Here is a 16701-nt window from a genome sequence, read left to right as displayed (position 1 = left end):
CGCTCCATCACTCCGTGTCAACAACTTGACCACAGATCTCCATTGAACTGTCCCTCTCTCACCTTAAACGGATGCCCACGAGTATTAGACATTCCAGCTGTGTGACAAAAATATCAGCTGCCTACGCCTGCCATAAATTTATAAACTTCTATCAAGTGTCTCCTCAGCCTCTGATAGTCCAAGGAAAACAACGCTAGTTTGTCCTCCTAATCAAAGGAGAATCTTGGCAAACCTCTTCTGCATTCTCTCCAAAGCCTCCACATCCTTGCCACAGAATATAGAACATCAAACAGTACAACACAGTATAGGCCCACAATGTTGTGCTAACAATTTAACCTTTAATGTTTCCATCCCACATAGCCTTCCATTTTTCTTTCATCTATGCGCATCATCCATGAGAATCTTTTAAATGTCCCTAAAGTATCTTCCTCAATTACCACCTTGGCATGGTGTTCCACATTCCTATCATTCTCTGTGTGTACAACAACCTTCCTCTGACATCCTGCCTACACTTTCCTCTAAGCACCTTACAATTATGCCCTCTTGTATAAACCATATCCACTCTGGCTTCCACTTTATCAATGCCTCTTATCAGCTTATACACCTCTATCAAGTCACCTCTTACCCTCCTTCGCTCCAAAGAGAAAATCCCTAGTTTGCTCAACCTTCCCTTGTAAGACATGGTCACTAATCCAGGCAGCATCCTGATAAATATCATCTGTACGCTTTCTGAAGCTTCCACATCCCTCCTATAATGAGGCAAGCAGAACTAAACACATTATTCCAAATGTGGTTTAACCAGAGTTTTAAGGAGCTGCAACACTACCTCATACTCTATCCCCCAACTAATGAAGGTTAACACACCATACACGTTCTTAACCACTTTATTAGCTTGCATGGCAACTTTGAGGAAGGTGGACCACAAGATCCCTCTGTTCCTCCACACTGCCGTTCACCCTGTACTCTGCCTTCAAGCTTGACCTTCCAAAGTGTATCAATCCACACTTTTCCAAATTGAACTCCATCTGCCACTTCTCAGCCCAGCTCTGCATCCTGTTAATGTCCCGTTGCAACCTACAACAACCATCTACACTATCCATAACACCACCAACCACTGTGTCATCTGCAAACTTACTAACCCACCTTTCCTCTTCATTCAAGACTTTCATAAAAATTACAAAGAGCATGGTAAAATACTCTCCTTCCAGCATAAAATACTCTCTCTGTTTTCTGTGGGCAAGCCAAATCAGAATCCACACAGCCACGACTCCCTGGATCCCATGCATTCTGATTTTCTAAACTGTAGTTGTCCTCATAATGAGGCAACTTCTGGCCCCAAAACCATGCAGAGGTGCACATCTCACAGCCCAGCACCTGTCATCTGCATTTGCTGCATAGGGGCTCTGCAAGATGCTGAAATTCGGAAAGTAATTTCAAACATATCCTCCATTTCCTTGCCATTTTGTCTTTGAAGTGGAATTAGATGCAACATATATTTTCTTATCAACATACACCACTTTTTTAAAAAACAAGAATATAATTTGTATCCAAAGGCAGTCCAGAATATGGCAATACAAGGGTTGAAAACTTCAATAATGCTACTCAGTTCTAATGGAAATAAAGCTTCAGAGGTTAATGCTGCCTGGCTTTAAAGTCTGAAATCTTGCACTAATTCATGTTAGACTGTATTTTTAAAATTTTTGATGATATGAATATTGAAGGAAAATCTGTCAGTATATTCCTTCACTGACAGATATTGTCTGTTAATATTTCCTAAAAAGTTATTGCAAGAAGGAGAAGGAAGACTGCCTTTTACTTCAATTGATTTCTGTCAGCGTGACCATTGTTCACTTAGAAAGGTCATCATGGAAATTGAATCATGAATTTAAGAGCCTGGAAGAATCCATGCTTTGAGAACTAATCTGCCTTTATCAGATACTTCTCAGAATAAAGTCAATCACAGAAAGTGTCACATCCAAGAAGAAGGTGCATATTTGAGATTATGTATTATTATAAATGAAAATGTCCAGTCTCCAAGCCCTACCATGAGTAATCAATTAAGAGCTGCACAGACTGGAAATAAGTTATGTTTCTGCAGGGAGAATGGTTCATTTTTTCACAGTGCAGCTTTTCATAATGATGACTGCTATTGCTTATAAAAATAAAGGTACAAACATAAATATGGTTAAATAAGCAAATCAAAAGAGCTAGGGTTTCATATATGCTGGGCTTCAGGGAATCAAGACGTAAGGAAAGGTTAAGTTAGTAACAATGATAATTTCAACCAACTTGCACATCATGCACAAAACTCCAGATTGGACCAAAATAGAGCTAGAATATCTAAGTGCTAATTTATTTTTATTGCTGATTAAAGCTCCATATTAACAAAGGAAATTCTACAGCTCATGTCATCTACTTACACAAAGCCCCATATTGCAGTTACTAGAGGATTAAGCACTCTTCTACAAATGTGACAATTTACAACTGATACCTAGCATTATGTTTCAGCATTTCCTGTGTTTACTTTCACGATGGTTTCTCTGCTTCTGCCTGAAGTTATGGAAGTCAGATAAACGTGAATCATTTTAATCTGTCACCGGAGAGATTTCAGCCACATTATACCTTTCATTCTTCACTGAACATCTACAGAAATACCTTTGTCAGTATTACAACAGCAAGGTTATCAATAATACCATAATCAGGCACTTAAATACCTATTCTAATATACTGAAATGTCCCAAGCTCTTTATTGGTGTCCCACATTTTACAAAGCTATAGAACTTCTAACAATTTCAGAATCTGACTAATTTATTTAGTTATCATGTGTACGTGAAAACATACAGCGAAAGGTGACATTGGTGTTAACAATCAACACTACCTAAAGGGTGTTGCCGCATATTCTGGTGCCAAAATAGCATGCCCACAATGTTCAACAGAACAGCTCAGAACACAACAGGACAAACTCCTTTCCTCCCTCCTCTCCATCCACCCACATTCTATTTCTTGTCACTTTATCTCTGTTCCACACTCTGAACTATTTTATTGTTGGTTTCCAAAACACTAAACACAAGAGATTCTGCAGATGCTGGAAATCCGTTTCTGAAGTACACCATTCCTCTTGTGACACTGTTACCATTTAATCTAATACTATCCTGACTCTCGGTTAACTTGGGGAAAGTATTACATTTGTAAATGAATTACGTCAAGAATGAAGCAAAATAAGATAGTTAAGAGCAAAGCTGGCGGAGGATTAGGGAATGAGTCCTCATCTGTAACTCAGGAGTGAGTTTGAAATGTATTGCAAACTTGAGTGGCACAAGTGGCAGAAGGAAAGTTTCACTAAGGGGATAGGTATTAGTTACCGCTCAGCTATACCTCCATCAGGGCAACAATATCCATCAATTTTTAAAACAATTTCTCATTTAGAACATAAATGGGGAGAGGGTTGATGTAAGCCCACTGTTACATGTCTCAGAGCTGGGAGCTGGATATAGAAGCATAGAAACATAGAAAATCGGTGCAGGAGTAGGCCATTCGGCCCTTTGAGCCTGCACCACCATTCAGTATGATCATGGCTGATCATCCAACTCAGAACCCTGTACCAGCCTTCCCTCCATACCCCCTGATCCCTTTAGCCACAAGGGCCGTATCTAACTCCCTCTTAAATATAGCCAATGAACTGGCCTCAGCTATGGTGTGAGAAAGACAATATAAGACCAGGAAGGTCTTAAGAGACATTGACAGTTGCTTACAAGGTAGTAAAGACAAGCATCCGGCACTATTTGGAAGATGCCAGGCCAGGGCTGAGGAGAGACTTAAGGTTGTCTAAGAGGATGAGCAGCAGAAGAGTTGGAAAGACAAATATTGAAGGATTGGGTTTGCCAGCGTGAAGGGCATCTAAGGACATGGCGAATAAGGAAAGCATGGACATACTGTTTTCATAAGGTAAGTAGGGCAACGACTTCTGTCACCTGCACGTTAAGTCCCCAAGTTGTTGTCTGATGTGCCACTAAAACTCGGCACATTATTTCCCTAATGCAAGTCTATCACTATCTCTACAGAGATAAGTTACTGAAAAATATCTCCAAAAACAACTGTAAAAAGTTAAAGTTAGTTTTAAGTGGCACATTTTATGTTAATTAATGTTTGATAACTTATTTAGATAATTAGTGATATTTCCTGCTGAACCATTCTCCAGTCTTGAAATATTAATTTCATATGCTGAAAGCTCATCCCACAGAAGAAAACTAATGCTATAAAAATAAAGCAACATACATCAAAGTTGCTGGTGAACACAGCAGGCCAGGCAGCATCTATAGGAAGAGGTGCAGTCGACGTTTCAGGCCGAGACCCTTCGTCAGGACTAACTGAAGGAAGAGTGAGTAAGGGATTTGAAAGCTGGAGGGGGAGGGGGAGATCCAAAATGATAGGAGAAGACAGGAGGGGGAGGGATGGAGCCGAGAGCTGGACAGTTGATTGGCAAAAGGGATATGAGAGGATCATGGGACAGGAGGTCCGGGAAGAAAGACAAGGAGGGGGGGGTTGACCCAGAGGATGGGCAAGAAGTATATTCAGAGGGACAGAGGGAGAAAAAGGAGAGTGAGAGAAAGAATGTATGCATAAAAATGAGTAACAGATGGGGTATGAGGGGGAGGTGGAGCCTTAGCGGAAGTTAGAGAAGTCGATGTTCATGCTATCAGGTTGGAGGCTACCCAGACGGAATATAAGGTGTTGTTCCTCCAACCTGAGTGTGGCTTCATCTCCACAGTAGAGGAGGCCGTGGACAGACATGTCAGAATGGGAATGGGATGTGGAATTAAAATGTGTGGCCACTGGGAGATCCTGCTTTCTCTGGCGGACAGAGCGTAGATGTTCAGCAAAGCGGTCTCCCAGTCTGCGTCGGGTCTCACCAATATATAAAAGGCCACATCGGGAGCACCGGACGCAGTACATCACCCCAGTCGACTCACAGGTGAAGTGATGCCTCCCCTGGAAGGACTGTTTGGGGCCCTGAATGGTGGTAAGGGAGGAAGTGTAAGGGCATGTGTAGCACTTGTTCCGCTTACACGGATAAGTGCCAGGAGGGAGATCAGTGGGGAGGGATGGGGGGAACGAATGGACAAGAACACCTTATATTCCGTCTGGGTAGCCTCCAACCTGATGGCATGAACATCGACTTCTCTAACTTCCGCTAAGGCCCCACCTCCCCCTCGTACCCCATCTGTTACTCATTTTTATGCACACATTCTTTCTCTCACTCTCCTTTTTCTCCCTCTGTCCCTCTGAATATACCTCTTGCCCATCCTCTGGGTTCCCCCCCCCCCGTCTTTCTTCCCGGACCTCCTGTCCCATGATCCTCTCGTATCCCCTTTGCCTATCACCTGTCCAGCTCTCGGCTCTATCCCTCCCCCTCCTGTCTTCTCCTATCATTTTGCATCTCCCCCTCCCCCTCCAGCTTTCAAATCCCTTACTCAGTCTTCCTTCAGTTAGTCCTGACGAAGGGTCTCGGCCTGAAACGTCGACTGCACCTCTTCCTATAGATGCTGCTTGGCCTGCTGCGTTCACCAGCAACTTTGATGTATGTTGCTTGAATTTCCAGCATCTGCAGAATTCCTGTTGTTTGTGCTATAAAAATAAAAGAGTTTTACTTTGTGGTGGATATTCACTGTCTATAGGCTGGGGGCCTTGTTTTCTGTCAAGCTCAGCTTTCTAAACACAGCAGATGTGAGATCTAAAGATCAAGGTGCTGTTTTTGAATAAATAAACTTCTAATCAATATATTTTGTTTAGCTCCTGGTCATAACAGAGAACCAGTCTTCAGTAATTAATATTAACACTATCAGTTTGAAGTTAAAAGCACAGCTTTGCAAACAGAAGCACTGTATATAGCAGACTTTCTGACCCCAGAGCACCTGGCCTAACTGATTGACAGGTGCAATATAAGAGAGCAGGTTATTTAGTTTAGCCTGTTTTAGAATAGACAATGCTGTCCGAGTATTTTCATTCAAGGAAGCTTGCAGACCAGATGGACAGTATCATTTAGCATATCAATAGCTGATCTATTAATAAGTTGAAAGATCTGTGTACGCAGTCAGTTCACAGCATTAATTGTGGGTACCTGGGATTGCTGTCTCCAGATGCCTTTAGACCACTTGTGGTAAAATGTATCTGAAAGAATATCACGTGTGTGTAAAGTAACTCAAGTGGCAAAAGGAGAGTATAAATTTGGAGAGCAGTCTAGGCTTATCAGGAATGAGGTAAAGAACATCAAGAAGAATAACCAAAATGTGGGGAGAACTAGAATCCTTCTGCCTTTGACTTCTGCGATGGATGATTGATTCACTTGCAGCTTGTGGGTATGTCTTTTTAGCTTATAGGAATTGTACCTGTGCTTTGGAAATCCTTTGTGTTTTTGACATGGTTTGTAATTTGTAAGTCTTTTCTAAGATAGAATTCCTCTGTGAATTTAAAATGTGTTTTAAGGATGCTATTTAAATTTAAATGTGTTCCACTGAATATAAATGAACTGCGTTTAAACTACTTTGTTAGCTGGAAAAATCTTCTCCTTGATTGGGGGACGCACTCAAATAGTGAGTATTGGCAGCTAAATTTGCCATAGAGAATAAACAGGGAAATGAACTAGTCTTTGAAGATTGGGTAATTACAGTATAACCTCCCTTTAGTGACAGTACCCGTGGTTATTTATATTGGATGGAGCTTAAGGTTTTCATTTCAGTTTAGAACTTCGAGATCAGCATCACAACTTAAAGTGCACTAAAAAGTATTTGTTCTCTCCACTGACATGCATCTACAAAGTCTATGCACAACATGTCTTTCTCTTTTGGAGAAACAAGAGTGGTAAATTGTGGGTTTGATTCTAGTTATGAAGTGTTAAAGTTTTGTGCTGGCTCCACAACCTGACAGCACCTCTGTAGCTTTCGGGAGAACGTAGATATGCTAACCATTGCGTCACAGTTCAGCATTAATAGTATTGGAGGAACTGAAGTTTCAACATTTGGAGTTAACATTTCATGCCAGAAAGGTTATTTTCAGCATAAATTATCACTGTTTATCACAGAAAAATCTTTCCCAGGCCAAGGCACCTCTACACATAATTGCATATGAGAGTGTGGTATCAGTCACACACCAAGTGTAGTTCACATTTAATCCGCTGCCAGCAGAAATTAGAGGGTTTTTTTTGGGGGGGGGTTGTAATCTACAACCATTAATGTTCACTGATGGTGAAGCAAGAGAAACAAAATGCAGGGTTCAGTAAAGATGCATCAGTTATAGGCTCTCTACTATGACATTGATCCAGGAGGAGGCTACGTGGCATCTACAGCAGGACCACCAGATCCAAAAACAATTACCTTTCCCTAAGCATTAAGACTGATCAATACCTCCACCTACTAACTCCGGCACTACTTTACCATTTCCCATTACACTGCGAGCACAATTGCTTTACAGCACCAGTGTTATCGTTCGGAGTTCAATTCCCGCCGTTGTCTGCAAGACATTTGTTCATCCTCCTCATGTCCACATCGGTGTACTCTGTCTGCACCCGTTCCCTCACACATTTTAAAGATGTAATTACTGTTAGGGAGTAGTCATTTTATGGACATACAGTCAATGTATATAAGCTATTTTATACGTTTATATTTACTATTTTTAACAATTGTGTTCTTCATCTTTGTGCTGCATCAGATCCAGGGTAACAATTATTTCATTCTCCTTTACACTTGTGTACTGGAAATGGCATTAAACACTCTTGAACCTTGAATCTTTAAAGTGAAAGAAGATAAATACTTTGGTGGTGGTGGGGGGGAATTGAGACAAGGTGTTAGAAAGGAATTGTTATTTATTGCCTGTAAATTTTCCACCAAATCCTACTGTAAGGGAGATCATCAACCTTCATGGAATAGCGTGGGAAGTCAACCCTGCTCAAGGTTCAAAGTAAATGCAAGCGTCAGAGTATTTATATGCCACCATATATTGTCCTGAGATTCACGTTTGTGTGGGCAATCACAGTAGAACAAAGAAATAGAGTAGTATCCATGTGACAGTGTGATGGAGGAAAGGTCGCAGCAGGAGTAGTGAGGGGCTCGGGAGAGCGCTGGGTGCTGGGGAGCAGCTCAGGTGAGTGTTGATTAGAGGGAGTGAGTACTTGAGATCATTGGCAGGGACAAATAAAAGGAGGGGTAACTGAAGAGGAGCGGCCAGTGTGTGAGCGGCTCAGGGCAGGAGTGGAGCTTTGAGGTTTCGGCAAGCAGAGGCTGAAGACGAGCCTGCTCCCAGTGAGGGAAGGCCGGGTAAGTTCCTTTAATTACTCTAATTAACTTAGGAGTAGGTATTGGAGGCAGCAGTTAGGGAAGTCGAGTGCTCTTTATGCAGTATGTGGGAAGTCAGGGCGAACACAATCGTCCCTGATGACTACACCTGCGAAAGGTGCATCCAGCTGCAGCTCCTGACAAACCGAATTAGGGAACTGGAGCTGGAGCTGGATGAACTTCGGATCATTCGTGAGGCAGAGGCAGAAATAAACAGGAGTTACAGGGAGATAGTCACTCCTAAGAGTCAGGAGACAGGTAGCTGGGTGACTGTCAGGAGAGGGAAGGGGAATAGACAGAGTGAGCATAGCACCCCTGTGGCCATTCCCACCAATAACAAGTACATCATTTTGGATACTGTTGGTGGGGATGACCTTCAGGGACAAGTTGCAGTGGTTGCGTCTCTGGCACCGAGACTGGACCCTCAGCTCAGAAGGGAAGGAGGGAAAAGAGGAGAGCAGTAGTGATAGGGGATTCGATAGTTAGGGGGACAGATAAGAGGTTCTGTGGGAGAGATCGAGAATCCTGGATGGTCTGTTGCCTCCCTGGTGCCAGGGTCTGCGATATCTCGGATTGAGTTCTCAGTATTCTCAAGAGGGAGGGTGAGCAGACGGATGTCGTGGTCCATGTAGGGACCAATGACACGGGTAGGAAGAAGGAGGAGGTCCTGCAAAGAGAGTTTATGGAGTTAGGTGCAAAGTTGAAGGACAGGACCTTCAGGGTTGCAATCTCAGGATTGCTACCTGTGCCACGTGCTAGTGAGGCTAGAAATAGGAAGACAATGCAGCTAAATACGTGGCTAAGGAGTTGGTGCAGGAGGGATGGCTTCATGTTTCTGGACAATTGGGCTTTGTTCCAGGGAAGGTGGGACTTGTTCCGATGGAACGGTTTGCGCCTGAACTGGAGGGGGACTAACATCCTTGTGGGCAGGTTTGCTAGTTCTGCTCCGGGGGGGTTTAAACTAGATTTGCAGGGGGAGGGGAACCAGAGTGTTAGAGCAGATAGTGAGGTGGAGGAGGATAAAGTTCATGTGAGGACTGCATGTATAGACAGTAATCAAAGGCTTGTACATGATAGAAATGTTCTCAGGTGCATCTATTTCAATGCAAGGAGTATTGTAGGTAAGGCAGATGAGCTTATGGCATGGATTGACACGTGGGATTACGACATTATTGCTGTTAGTGAGACCTGGTTGCAGGAGGGGCAGGACTGGCAGCTTAATGTTCCAGAGTTCCATTGTTTCAGACGTGACAGAGGGGGAAGGATGAAAGGGGGAGGAGTGGGGTTACTAGCCAGGGAGAATATCACAGCTGTGCGTAGACAGGACAGCCCGGAGGGCTCGTCTACAAGAGGCCATATGGGTGGAGCTGAGGAACAGGAAAAGTGTGACCACACTAATAGGGTTGTATTATAGACCGCCCAATAGTCAGAGAGAATTGGAGGAGCAAATCTGTAGAGAGGTAGCAGACTGATGGAATAAACAGAAAGTTGTAATAGTAGAGGATTTTAATTTTCCACATATTGACTGGGACTCCCACACTGTGAAAGGGCTAGATGGCTTGGAGTTTGTCAAATGTGTTCAGGAAAGTTTTCTAAATCAATATATAGAGGTATCAACGAGAGAGGATGCAATACTCGATCTCCTATTAGGCAACCAGACAGGTCAGGTGACAGAAGTATGTGTAGGCAAACATTTTGGGTCCAGTGACCATAATGTCATTAGTTTCAAGTTAATTATGGATAAGGATAGGTCTGGTCCTCGAATTACGGTTCTAAATTGGAGAAGGGCCAATTTTGAGGAAATGAGAAAGGATCTGGGAAGAGTGGATTGGGATAAGTTGTTTTCTGACAAGAATGTGTAGAGTATGTGGAAGGCATTCAAAGGCGAAATTTTGAGAGTGCAGAGTTTGCATGTTCCTGCCAGGATTAAAGGCAAAGTTAACAGGCTTAGGGAACCTTGGTTTTCAAGGGATATTGGTGATCTGGTTAAGAAAAAGAGAGAGGTGTATAGCAAATATAGGCAACAAGGAACAAATGAGGTACTTGAAGAGTATAGAAAATGTAAGAAAATACTAAAGAAGGAAATCAGGAAGGCAAAAAGAAGACATGAGGTTGCTTTGGTAGATAATGTGAAGGTAAACCCGAAGAGTTTCTACAAGCATATTAACAGTAAAAGAGTAAGGGACAAAATTGGTCCCCTAGAAGATCAAAGTGGTTGTCTATGTGTGGAGCCTCACGAGATGGGGGAGATCTTAAACAATTTTTTTGCATCAGTATTTACTCAGGAAACTGACATAGTGTATATGGAAGGAAGGGAAACAAGCAGTAGTGTCATGGAACATATAGAGATTAAAGAGGAGGAGGTGCTTGCTGCCTTACAGCGAATAAAGGTAGATAAATCCCCCGGGCCTGCCATGATATTTCCTCAGACCTTGAGAGAGTCTAGTGTAGAAATTTCAGGGGCCCTGGCAGAAATAGTTAAAATGTCCTTAGCCACAGGTGTGGTGCTGGAGGATTAGAGGGTAGCTCATGTTGTTCCGTTGTTTAAAAAAGGCTCCAAAAGTAAACCAGGTGATTACAGGCCAGTGAGCCTGACATCAGTAGTAGGTAAATTATTGGAAGGTGTTCTGAGAGCTCGGATATACAAGTACTTGGACTGCCAAGGGCTGATTAAGGATAGTCAGCATGGCTTTATGCATGGTAGATCGTGTTTAATGAATCTTGTAGAGTTTTTCGAGGAGGTTACCAAGAAAGCGGACGAAGGAAAGGCTGTGGATGTTGTCTACGTGGACCTTAGTAAGGCCTTTGACAAGGTCCCACATGGGAGGTTAGTTCAGAAGGATCAGACACTAGGTATCCATGGAGAGGTTATAAACTGGATTCGAAATTGGCTGTGTGAGAGAAGACAGAGAGTGGTAGTGGATGATTGCTTATCAGACTGGAGGCCTGTGACTAGTGGTGTGCCTCAAGGATCTGTGCTGGGACCATTGTTGTTTGTTGTCTATATCAATGATCTAGATAATAATGTGGTAAATTGGATCAGCAAGTTTGCTGGTGACACTAAAATTGGAGACGTTGTGGACAGCGAGGAAGGCTTTCAAAGCTTGCAGAGGGATCTGGACCAACTGGAAAAATGGGCCAGAAAATGACAGATGGAATTTAATGCAGCCAAGTGTGAGGTGTTGCAGTTTGGAAGGACAAATCAAAGTAGGACATACACAGTAAATGGTAGGGCACTGAGGAGTGCAGAGGAACAAAGGGATCTGGGAGTTCAGACACATAATTCCCTGGAAGTGGTGTCACAGGTAGACAGGGTTGTAAAGAAGGCTTTTGGCATCCTGGCATTCATAAATCAAAGTACTGAGTGTAAGAGTTGGGATGTTATGGGGAGGTTGTATAAGACATTGGTGAGGCCAAATTTGGATTATTGTGTGCAGTTCTGGTCACCTAACTGTAGGAAGGAGATCAGTAAGATTGAAAGAGTGCAGAGAAGATTTACTAGTATGTTGCTGGGTCTTCAGGAGTTGAGTTACAGGGAAAGATTGAACAGGTTAGGACTTTATTCCTTGGAGCGTAGAAGAATGAGGGGAGATTTGATAGAGGTTTACAAAATTATGAGGGATATAGACAGAGTAAATGTGAGTAGGCTCTTCCCACTTAGATTAGGAGAGATAAATACGAGAGGACATGGCTTTAGGGTGAAAGGGGACAGGTTTAGGGGGAACTTCTTCACTCAGAGTGGTGGGAGTGTGGAACGAGCTGCCATCTGACATGGTAAATGCAGGTTCACTCTTACGTTTTAAGAATAAATTGGATAGATACATGGATGGGAGAGGTCTGGAGGGTTATGGACTGGATGCAGGTCAATGGGACTAGTGGAATAATGTTCCGGCACAGACTAGAAGGGCCGAATGGCTTGTTTTCTGTGCTGTAGTGTTCCATGGTTCTAATGAAAACTACACACAAAGACTGACAAATGACCAACGTGCAAAATCAGACAAACTGTGCAAATACAAAAGGAAAATAGAAGTGAATCCACAGGTTGTGGGATGAGTTCAGTGATGAGGTGAGCAAAGTTACCCACTCTGGTTCAGGAGCCTGATGATTGAAGGCTATTAACTATTCCTGAACCTGTTGATGTGGGACCTAAAGCTCCTGTACCTCCTTCCTGATGACGGCGGCGAGAAGAGAGTATGACCTGGATGGTGGGGATCATCACCTTCAACAGAATCTGTCCCTTAACCAAGATCAGATTGAGAGGTCATTATTACAGTACTACCAATGCTGCAACAGTTTCTGCATGAGAACAAGGACCGCATACTTTAAAACTTCTTTCACATGTACTTCATACTTTCCTATTTTACTTTGAGTATTAAAACAGAGGGCAAGACCAGCTACATAATACTGCATTCTGGAAATCTGTCATGCTGGTAATTCTGCTTTAAGAGCTGCAACTATTTGCTTATCTATCTTCTGCTTAATAAATATGTGATATTTCACAGCTGAAGCTGCAGCTTGATAGTTTTTGTTCCAAAGTCCAAAAGATCCTGTGAGAGCATGTGATTTATTCTATCTGAAATGCAGTGATAAGGGTTTCTGTTCATTGTCTGAGGTACGGTTATCCAGTGCAAATATACGGTCAGTGCCATGGTATTCACTTGCAATGCCAGTTTGTAGAGCTGAACGTCTGGAAGTTACCTGAGGCAAAGTCGGAAAGAATGGCATAAAAGGTAGTCAATTTCCTCCTTAGCTCTCATCTTTAATATAACACTTCTTCTGTTGTTCTTTTATTTGTGCTTTCTCTTGCATTTACACAATTAAACCTTCATTGCTTACCACACCATGAGCCTCCATATGCAGCACATCATCCTCTGCAACTTCTGCCATCTTCATCGGGACCCTACCACCAAACACGTCTTTACCTCCCCTCTCATTCTCCGTTTTCCACAGGGATCATACCCTGTGATTTCCTTGTCCATTTTGTCTCTCGCTAATAATCTCGCTGCTGGCACCTATTCCTGCAAGAGGAAAAAGTGCTACAGCTGCTCCTCCCCCTTTTCTTTCTTCCATGGCCTTCTGTCTCCTTCACCAATCAACTTCCCAGCTCTTTACTTCATCCCTCCCCCTTCAGGTTTCACCCATCACCTGGTGTTTCTCTCTCCCCTTCCCCCACCTTTTTAATCTACTCCTCGGCTTTTTTTCTCCAGCCCAAAACATCGACTGTACTCTTTTCCTAGATGCTGCCTGGCCTACTAAGTTCTTCCAGCATTTTGTGTGTGTTCCTACAACTGCTCATTCAGCTTCTCCCTCACCTCCATTCAGGGCGCCAGACAATCCTTCCAGATGAGGCAACACCTCACCTGCGAATCTGCTCGGCTCATCGACTGCGTTTGGTAATCATGATGCGGCCTCCTCTGCAATGGTGAGACCCAATGAGAATTGGCAGACCACTTTGTTGAGCAACTTCACTCCATCAGCAAAATGCAGTATTTCCCTGTGCCCAACCCATTTAATTCCAATCCCCATTCCCATTCCACCATGCCAGTCCATGGCCCTCTCTGTGGCTATGATGAGACCACTCTCATATGAGGAATATAAGGAGCAAACCATCTGGGCAGCCTCCAACTTGATGGCACGAACATTGATTTCCCCAATCTCTGGTCATTTTCCCCTCCCCTTCCCCCTTCCCTTTTCAATTCCAACTTTGCTCCCCCAACCTCTTCTCCCCGTGGTGCCCCACCTCCTTAAATTTCTTCCATAGTCCACACTCTTCTCCACTCTCTTCTCCTATCAGATTCCTTCTTCCCCAGTCCTTTACCTTTTCCACCTATCAACCCCCCCCCCCCCACCATTCATTTGGCTTCATCTCTCGCCTTCTGACTTGTTCTCCTTCCCTCCCAATCTTCTTACTCTGGCGTCTTCCCCTTGCTTTACAGTCCTGATGAATGGTCTCAGCCTGAAATGTCGACTGTTTATTCCTCTCCATAGATGCTGCCTGACCTGCTGAGTCCAAAGCATATTTTGTGTGTTGCTCCGGATTTCCAGCATCTGTAGAATCTCTTGTGCTTATAACTAATAGGAGGTTCTGGTTTTTATCCAACAAATGGCTGGTAATGACAAATAAAACTTCACTGAAGTTTCTCCAGTTATTGAAGCCATTTAATTACAGGATATTTTTGTTGCAGATATTATTGCCTATTTTTATTTGCCTGTGAGAAAGTGGAGGGGAGCAGACTTCTTTAAAAATTAACTTTTGAGTCACATTTATATCCAAACATAGTGATTGCATCATTTGCGTCAAATCTAATCAGCAAGGGCTGTTCTGCACAAGTGTCGCCACGCTTCCAGCGCCAACATAACGTGCTCATAACTTCCTAACTCTAACTTGTGTGTCTTTGGATTAGGGGAGGAAATCAGAGCTCCGGGAGGAAACCCACACAGTCAGGGGGAGAATGTACAGACTGCTTCCAGACAGCAGTGCGAATCGAACCACAGTCTTATCCTGGCATTGTGATCGTGTTACATGAACCACTACGGCCCCGCTGCACAGTGTGCAGGAAACCAAGAGGCTTCTGAAATCACTGCTGTCTTACCTGGTAGAGAACAAGGTGAAGCGTAATAAAATATGGCAGGAGAAGGGGAAAAAAAGTTAGAGTGAAAATCACTGAAGTGTTCTTGTAATATAAAACTATAATTGATGTCAACTTAGCTTAAATTTAGATAAACTAGCATGGAAACAAGCTCCTCTGCACAGTCCTCACCAACTAGCAGGTATCTACTTACTACATAATCCCATTTTTCATTCTCTCCATGTTCCCATCAGCACTCCCAACACTTATGGTAGCTCATAAACCTGTCTACCCGCATAACGCTGGCAGGTTGGAGGAAACAGGAGGAAACTCACATAATCAGAGGGAGAACGTGGAAATCAGTCATCGAGTCATAGAGCAATAGAGCAAGATAGTACTTCAGAGTAACAAGTCCATGCTGACCACAGCAGTCACTAAGCTAGTCCGAATGTCTTCCTGTCCTCCTGATTCCACCCAGCCAGCATCAATGGTCAGGATAGAACATGGTCACTGAAGCTGTGAGGCAGCATCTTTACTAGCTGCACTAACTCCTATCAATACACTGTGCAGTAGCCGGGTGTATAAATGGCGGACGGGACGATGAATACAGCGCCCTGGTGGAGGACTTTGTCAAATAGTGCAAGTTGAATCATCTGCAGCTCAACATCAGTAAGACAAGGGGGATGGTGGTGGACTTTAGGAAGACTAAGCCTGCACTGCTCCCTGTTACCATTGATGGTGAGGACCTACAAATACCTGGGGGTGCACCTGAATGACAGACTTGAGTAGATAGATAGATAGATAGATATACTTTATTGATCCCATGTAGAGCACCAATGCAGAGGCTGTGTACAAGGGCCAGAGTCATCTCAATTTCTTGAGGAGACTGCGGTCCTTTGGAGTGAACAGGCTTCTCCTTCACATGTTCTACCAGTATGCTGTCGCTTGTACAATCTTCTCTGTGATGGTGTGCTGGGGCAATGGCATCAATATGGGTGATGCCAACAGGCTCAGTGCACTGATTAAAATAGCTGGTTCTGTTATAGGAACCGAACTGGACACACTGGAGGCTATGATAGAACAAAGGACCCCACAGAAAGTCCTGGCAATTCTGGACAATGTTTCTCACCCTCTGCATGCCACCTTGGCTGAACAGAGGAGCACTTTTAGTAATTGACTGAGACAACTGCGCTGCTCCAAGGAGCGCTATATGAGGTCATTCTTACCCTCAGCCATTCGGCTTTATAATGAGTCAACCTGTAGCCGGAGAAGTGATGACCCCCTCTTGTTAAACTGTTTGTGATAACTTTTTTTTATTCTTTCTGACTTCTCTTCAAATATTAGCATATCTGTGTACTTGTAATGCTACTGTGATACTGTAATTTCCTTTGGGATAAATGAAGTATCTGTCTATCTATCTGCCTGTCTATCATTTGACCACAACAAAGAGACAGGAAGGATATATGATCATGCATTGAAAACAAAATTGAAAAGATTGATAATGGTATGAAAACACTGCATCCTGAGCTACATTAAACCATTCTATTGGAACTTGCACATTGTAAGTAATTTCTCCAAACCAGTTTTATCTGTGAATTGTCAATTTAAATTTAATTTCCTCATCGATTTTCAGTTGAGAATCAAATAGGTAGCTTGTAAAAAAAATAAAATTAAATTCACAATCCTAAATCTATCTGATACTCTGATGTTCCATTATAAATGCAGTATAATTGTTCAGCCAATTATTTCATTTGGCTCTTATTAAGGTATTCAGAACAAGCAATTAGAAATGTCAGGATTATGAA

The 16701-nt window shown here is 43.0% G+C and overlaps 1 protein-coding gene and 1 long non-coding RNA gene across 6 annotated transcripts in view; one reads left to right on the top strand and one right to left on the bottom strand.

The window, feature by feature from the left end:
- LOC134356647 (kelch domain-containing protein 8B-like) overlaps nucleotides 1–16701 on the bottom strand; it is a 163548-nt gene that overhangs the window by 50049 nt on the left and 96798 nt on the right. The gene's annotated exons all lie outside the window — the stretch shown is intronic.
- LOC134356648 (uncharacterized) lies at nucleotides 12926–16164 on the top strand. Its single transcript, XR_010020405.1, has 3 exons — nucleotides 12926–13057; nucleotides 13650–13749; nucleotides 14732–16164. It is a non-coding gene; the product is annotated as an uncharacterized LOC134356648 (long non-coding RNA).

This window comes from Mobula hypostoma, chromosome 15 (genome assembly GCF_963921235.1).
Source record: "Mobula hypostoma chromosome 15, sMobHyp1.1, whole genome shotgun sequence".
NCBI lineage: Eukaryota > Metazoa > Chordata > Chondrichthyes > Myliobatiformes > Myliobatidae > Mobula > Mobula hypostoma.
Note: the sequence above shows the minus strand (reverse complement) of the source record. Positions and strands in the feature narration are given on the sequence as shown.